This window comes from Hylobates moloch, unplaced genomic scaffold, assembly GCF_009828535.3.
Source record: "Hylobates moloch isolate HMO894 unplaced genomic scaffold, HMol_V3 SCAFFOLD_15, whole genome shotgun sequence".
Taxonomy (NCBI): Eukaryota; Metazoa; Chordata; class Mammalia; order Primates; family Hylobatidae; genus Hylobates; species Hylobates moloch.
Window position 1 is genome coordinate 49277612 of NW_026652290.1, and position 7151 is coordinate 49284762.

General features: G+C 51.2%; 1 long non-coding RNA gene across 1 annotated transcript; it reads left to right on the plus strand.

Annotated features, from left to right (window-relative positions):
- The first annotated feature begins 4687 nt into the window (after positions 1–4687).
- On the plus strand, positions 4688–6499 carry LOC116483320 (uncharacterized). Its single transcript, XR_004252248.1, has 3 exons — positions 4688–4880; positions 5272–5407; positions 6434–6499. It is a non-coding gene; the product is annotated as an uncharacterized LOC116483320 (long non-coding RNA).
- Positions 6500–7151: the final 652 nt, after the last annotated feature.

Sequence of the window (7151 nt, forward strand, 5' to 3'; positions counted from 1 at the left end):
AGCCCTCACTGAAAACTCTCTAATGGCTTCTCATTGCCTTTATTTTTTTCTCCATCTACTTGTAAGATTTTTCTCTTTGTCTTTCATTTCCTGTAATGTTACATTGTGCCTAGGGGTGATTTTCTTTCTATGTATGCTGCTAAGTGTTCACAGTCCTTCTCAAACCCATGGCTCGATGTCTTTCATTTACTTACAAATATTCCACACATAATCACAGCTGTTTCAAAGTCTGTGTCTAATAACCCCACTATCTGGATCCCCTTGGGCCTGTTTTGGTTGGTTGGTTGTGTTTTTCCCCCTGAAGTGTGGTCAGGTCTTGCATTCTTGTAAGGATAGACATTAAATAGGAAAAATGGTAGAGATAATGTCTGTCATCTTCCTGTTTACTTTTGCTTCTTCTCAGGGATTATACCTGGATCTCTGACCTTTGGGCTCCCTACTTCCCTGGTGCCATGTTTCTGCCCTCTGCCTCTCCTGATATGATTACTAATTTTATATGTCAACTCAGCTAGGCCACAGTACTGGTATTTGGTTAAATACCAGTTTAGATATCCCAGTGAAGGTATTTTTTAGATGAGTTTAACATTTAAATCAGTCAAGTTTAAGAAAAGCAGATTGGGGCAGGTGCGGTGGCTCATGCCTGTAATCCCAGCAATTTGGGAGGCCCAGATGGGTGGATCACCTGAGGTCGGGAGTTCGAGACCAGCCTGACCAACATGGAGAAACCCATCTCTACTAAAATCACAAAATTAGCCAGGTGTGGTGGCACATGCCTGTAATCCCAGCTACTCGGGAGGCTGAGGCAGGAGAATTGCTTGAACCCGGGAGGCAGAGGTTGTGGTGAGCCGAGATCACACCATTGCACTCCAGCCTGGGCAACAAGAGCGAAACTCCGTCTCAAAAAAAAAAGAAAAGCAGATTGCCCCAAAATGTGGGTGGACCTCATCCAGCCATTAAAAGATTTTACAAGAAAGGCCTATGGTTCTCCTGGGGAAGAGGGAATTCTGTCTCCAGAACACTTTCAGGCCCGAGCTGCGATAGCAGCTCTTTCCCAGGTGGCCAGCCTGATGGTCTGTCCTGCAGATTTCAGATCCACTAGCCCCACAATCACCTGAGCCAATTCCTTAAAATCAGTCTCTCTATCACACACACATGCACATACACATGCACACACACACACAACTGGTTCTGCTTCTCAGGAGAACCTTAATACACTTGGCCTGTGTTCAGTGACAGCACCCAAATCCCTATCTGCAGTCTAGGCCTCCTTCTGGGCTTCAGAACTGAGGATCCATTGGCCTCCTCTGTGTCTCCTCTAGGATTCCTAGCGGGCCTCTCAGTCTTAGCATAGCTTCACCAAAGTGAGCATCTACTTCAGCTCCACGACCTGCTGTGTCTCAGCCGTCCTGGTCTCAGGAGCTGGCATCCATTCTTCTGGTGGCCCAGGCCCTGCTGTGGTCTGAATGTGTCCCCCAAAATTCTTGTGTTGGAAAACTAATCCCCAATGCAACAGTGTTAGGAGGTGAGGTCTTTGGGGAGGTGTCAGGTCATGAGGGCTCCACCCTCAGGAATGGATTAATGCTGCTATAAAGAGGCTTGTGGGAATGGGCTCTCCATTCTCCTGCTCTTCCCCATGTGAGGACTCAGTTCATCCCTTTTTTTCCTTCCACCTTCTGTCATGTGAGGATCCAGCAAGACGGTCCACACCAAATGTTGGCACCTTGATTTTGGACTTCCAGCCTTTAGAACAGTAAGAAATAAATGCCTATTCTATGTAAATTACCCAATCTCGGGAATTCTGTTACAGCAGCACAAAATGGACCAAGGCAAATATTGGTACCCAGAATGTGGCTGCTACAACAAACGCCTAAAAATGTGAAAGCAGCTTTGGAAGTGAGTAATGGGCAGAGGCTGGGACAGGATGGAAGTGCATGCCGGGAAAAGCCTGTATTGCCACGAACAGCCCATTGAGGGTGATCCTAGTGAGGGCTCAGAAGAGGACCGCTGTAGGGAAAGCCGGAATCTCCTTAGAGATTACTTGAGTGTTCATGAAGAGAATGCTGGTAGAAATATGGACAGTACAGGCCATTCTGATGAGGTCTCAGATGGAAATGAGGAACAGGGTATTAAAAACAGGAGGGAAAGTGACACTTGTTCCAGAGTGGAAAAGAACTTGGCTGAATTATGTCCATGTGCTAGGACTTCATGGAAGGCAGAACTTAAGAGTGATGAACTATGACTAGGCACAGTGGCTCATGCCTGTAATCCTAGAACTTTGGGAGGCCAAGACAGGAGGATCATTTGAGGCTAGGAGTTCAAGGCCAACCTGGGCAACATAAGAAGACCCTGTCTCTACAAAATTTTTAAAAAATTAGCAGGCATGGTGGCATATGTCTGTAGACCCAGCTACTCAGGAGGCTGAGGCAGGAGGATCACTTGAACCCAAGGGTTCAAGGCTATAGTGAGCTATGATCAAGCCACTGCACTCCAGCCTGGGTGACAGAGTGGGACCCTGTCTCAAAAAAAACAAAAAAAAAGTTGAAAAAGTAGTGAACTCTAGTTATGTGGCAGTACATATCCAGTACTCTAGATATGTGGCAGAAGAAACCTCTAAGCAGCAAAGTGTGCAGGATGCTGTACATCCTCTTGTAGCTGCTCATAGTAAAATGCGAGAGGACAGATGATTTAAAGATGGCATGTATAACCACAAGCGAAGCAGAACACAAAGATTTGGAAAATTCTCAGCCTGGCCGCATAAAGAATAAAAAGATGTGTTAAGGAGAAAATACCAAGGGTATGGCCAAGTGCCCATGTGATAAGGAGATGAGTGTGGCTAGAAAGAAGCCAGGTGCTGTTCATCAAGACAATGGGAGAAAGACTCTGACGGGATTTGAGAGATCTGGATGACTCATCTCATCATAAGCCCAGGGCCCTTGGAGCTGGAGGGCAGAATGATTTGGGGGGATGGGCCAGGGGCTGGCTGCCTTGGGTCTCTACTCCCTGTGTTTTGGCACAATGCTCCTTGGCCACCCCAGCTGTGGCTCAAGTGGGCCCAGGTGTGGCTTGGGCTGCTGCTCCAAAGGGTGCAAGCTGTGAGCTTTGGCAGCGTGCATGTGGTGTTAATTCTGCAAGCACGCAGAGTGCAAGAGCTTTGAGGGTATGGCTGCCTCCACCTGAATTCAAAGAATGCCACAGACGGATAGCCCCCATTAGGGCAATGCCCACCAGAATTGTGGGGTTGGGACTAAGACAGGCCCTAAATCCCTGGAGTCATCCTTGACTTCTCTTTCTCTCCCTGTCTCCTTCCCTTCCACCAATCCATTAGCAAACACCGTTGTCTTTATGTTCAAAATATGCCCAAAGTCATCTGAGCACTTCTCACCACCTTCAGGCCTGCTTCAAGCCACCCCCCACCAGTCCCTCCTCAGTCGACCCCCACCCCCAGGTGCCATGTACCCTGTTGGCACCTGAGCCACAGCTGAACCCTCCACTGCCCAAGACCCTCTGCCACTCCCCAGCTGCTCTGACTGAGCACTGGATCCTTATAATGGCCCTGGACCTTGAACCTGGGCCTTCTCTCCCTGAGCCCTCTGCCGCTCTCCCCTGCTCATACCAGGCCAATGCTGACAACTTCCCCTCTGTGCCGTTCCGCTGCCTGGAATGCTCTCTGCCCAGATGTGTGCTTGGGTGACTGCTCGCCTCCTAGGAAGCTTGCTCAAATCTTGCCTCCTCAGTTAGGACAGCCCTAGCCATTCATCTCGAAGGCAAGGGGCAGAGAGTATAGGCTCAGTACGCGTATGGGGGAGGAGGAAGGGAGGGAGGGGGAGAGGGAGGAGGAGGAAGGGAGGAATGCACAGGCCATTTCATTCCAGTGAGAACAGGTCACAAGGAACACCCAAAAGCAACCCAGGTGGTACCAAAACTAAAGATGACCAAAGGCCACCATGAACGGGCGGGAGAGGGCAGCTCTGCTCATCAGCCCTGGGGCAGATGTGGAGACTCTGGATGTGTCACATCTGGACAGCCCCTTCTCTGCCCCTTCCTACCCCGTGTCCCGCCCATCCACCAGGGGTTCAAGACAATGCAGGAGACAGTTGTCCTTCTCCCAGGACCCTGGGAATGGCTGGGGCTAGGGAAGATGCTCAGTGGCCCTTGAAACTCAGCTTATTTTTGCTCCAAACGGGTGACCCTGCCACCCCCATGAAAAGGCAGAGCACTAGAATGAGTGTCCAGACTGTGGACTCTAGTCCTCTTGATGTCCCAAGCTCAGTGTGTGACCTCAGACTAGGCACTTAGCCTCTGTGGGCCTCAGTTTCCCCTTCTGTCCAAATCAGGGGGGTTGGAATGTGGTCACCCAACTAAAAGCCCACTCTATACACTGAGCATCTATAAATACAAGGAACACAGAGTCGATTTGTTAGGAAACCCGTCAGGCCCATCCTGACCTAGATGGGTTTCACTCTGACGTTGTGCCGTCAAATGCTCTACCCCTGAGCTACACCCCCTACTCTGACATTGTGACCGCTGCACCTGGGCTGATTGTGCCCCAGACCAGGGGCAATGTCACCTGGCACCACCCTTTCCCACTACTCTTCCCTCTCGAGAGAGACTGGGGTTTCACACAGAGCAGTCGAGCCCCATAAATAGCAGCTGGCCACTCACAGGCCAACCCTCCCAGGCCCCAAAAAGGAAGTGAGAGACAGGCAGACACTTCTGTTCTTCCTGCAGAAAGTGCTGCTTCTGCAGTAACTTGTCAGATGCTCCCCAGATTCCGGCACAGACCCGGCTCCTCCCACTTCTGTGGGTTGGCCAGATGAGTGAGAAACAGGCACAACCAACGACAGGGAGCTGAGGCCGGACCCAGGAGTCTTTTTCCTATGGTAGGGTACATCTCTGTTTGAGGAAGCCCCATGGGGAGTCTTTGGGTGAGTTGCCAGGAGGAGGTGACTCAGAATAAACTCCCTTAGGAGGTGCATTCACTTCTGGATCCAAAGAGTCATCCCCTACCTCCTTAGGGTAAAACTAGATTTTGAGTATCACAGTGTTTGTGGATAACCTGGCCCCAGTGAGTCCCCTTGCAAGGGCCTTTGGAGATGCTTCTGCACATGGACACTAGGAGCCATGAGCAGAGACAGTTCCTGCAGCAGCATCTGAAACCACGAACCCTGGGAAGACAACGTGGCACTGCTTTCGTCAGCCCTGCCCACGCTTTGCTAAAGTCCGTCCATTCAGCTCTTTCTCATGTTGACCGCACCACTGTTTCCTGCCCAGGTCCTGCCTGATATAGTAACAGGGAAAGGGATGAATATGACGCAATGTGCTCTTGTAATGGAGCATCACAGAGCAGGTCAAAGACACAAGCCACACAGCGACAAGTGCAGACAGGCAGGGCAGAGCACAGCTGCATGTAAGTACATTTTAAACACGGACCCCAACATAGCACTAGACATTGTTCATAACGCCTCCCTACATATGTAAAACACAAAAGTGGATTGGAGACACACAGAGGGGAGACTGCAGGCGCCTCAGCCTCTCACCCCTCTTCTCATCAGGCCGTCTCTCCACCAGCGGTTCTCTGCCTTCACTGTCAGGAGACATGTGGCCGTGCTGTGGACATCTGGGGTGTCTCAATGATGGGGATGGGAGGGATTGCTACTGGCATCTAGGGGGTAGAAGAGGCCAGGGATGTTGCCAACCATCCTAGGATGCATGGGACAGCCCCACAACAAAGCAGGTGTGGCCCCAGCTCCTTCACAGCTGTCTACTTCCTCCTGGAGTAGCTGTGCAACTTGTACAACCACAAGCAACACGTATTTGTTTTACAAGGAACTCACTGGAGACAGCACCCAGTCTGAGAACTTTGCACTACGGAAGGGTTTTGTTTTTGAAAACCGAAATTACAGAATAAATTACGGAGCGAGAGCGAGAGCGAGAGAGAGAGAGAAACTTCCCCATATGGGTTCAAGTGAGCAACCTGGGTATTCTCAGCTCCTGGTGGAAAGGGAGGTGCTAATCTCAGGCGGGCCCATCTGCTGTGGCATGGGGCTTGGTTTTGAGCTGCTCCTTCCACTCCTGGCACAAGAGGAGCAGATGTTTAGGGCAGCCACATGACTAACTGGGCAGCCAAGACCAAGACTCCTGTGCATGCTGAAACTCATGTTCTCAGTGGAAAGGAAAGATCTGCTGACCACTCAACTCGGGATGAGAGGTGTGGTGAGTCACCCGCGGGGCCTCTGTGTGGCCCAGACCAAATAGCCGGTTTTGGGCATGGCAGAAGTCAGTGAGGCAAGGCCCTGATGGGTGGCACCTACCTGAGTGCTACCTAGCCAAAGCCAAGGAGGAGCCATCCAGCACAATCCGTTCATGCAGCTCGCACACTACAAGTGGCTACTAGTCTCTTGTGGAGATTTAAATTTAAAATCTTGCTTCTCAGCCCCACCAGGTACATTTCAGGTGCTCAGCAGTGCACTTGTGCCTTGTGGCTGCCTTCTGGACAGCACGGATGCAGACCATCTCCAACCATCCCAGAAAGTTCCATCACAGGCACTGAGCCAAAACTGGCCATGGTGATGGAGCTGCCAGGAGGGCGAAGCCCAACCTCACTTTGGTCGACATGGTCCACACATCAGGGATGGGTACCCAGGGACAGGTGCCCAGGGGCGAGTGCCCAGCGGCAGAAAGGTTTTCAGGGAACCTTCCTGCTCACAGGCACTCTCTCAGTGTCATGCTCCATCCTGTCTTGGCTCCTCTCCTCCACTCTGCCCCAAGCCTGGAGCCGTCTGTCCTTCCTCTAAGCTCCAGGAGTCTCTGGGAGGTGTTTATGGGTTAACTCTGTTGAAATGCACAGGGATTTCTCAGAATAAAGTTCACTAGCCTTTGTTGGCCTGGAGGCCCTGCCTGCCCTGCCTCTGCTGCCTCTCTGTCCTGCCCCCTGGCTCTCTCCACTCCAGCCTAGGTTCCCCAAACACATCAGGCAGGGCCTGCTTGCGGCCTTTGCAGCTGCTGTTCCCTCTGCTCAGAATGCTCTTCCCCAGTGCCCCTGGTCATCGCCCTGCCCCCCACTGCTTCAGTCAGATCTCTCAAATATCACCTCATCAGAAAGCCTCCCATTCTAGCTAAAAGAGCTCAGGTATATGCACACTCACACACAC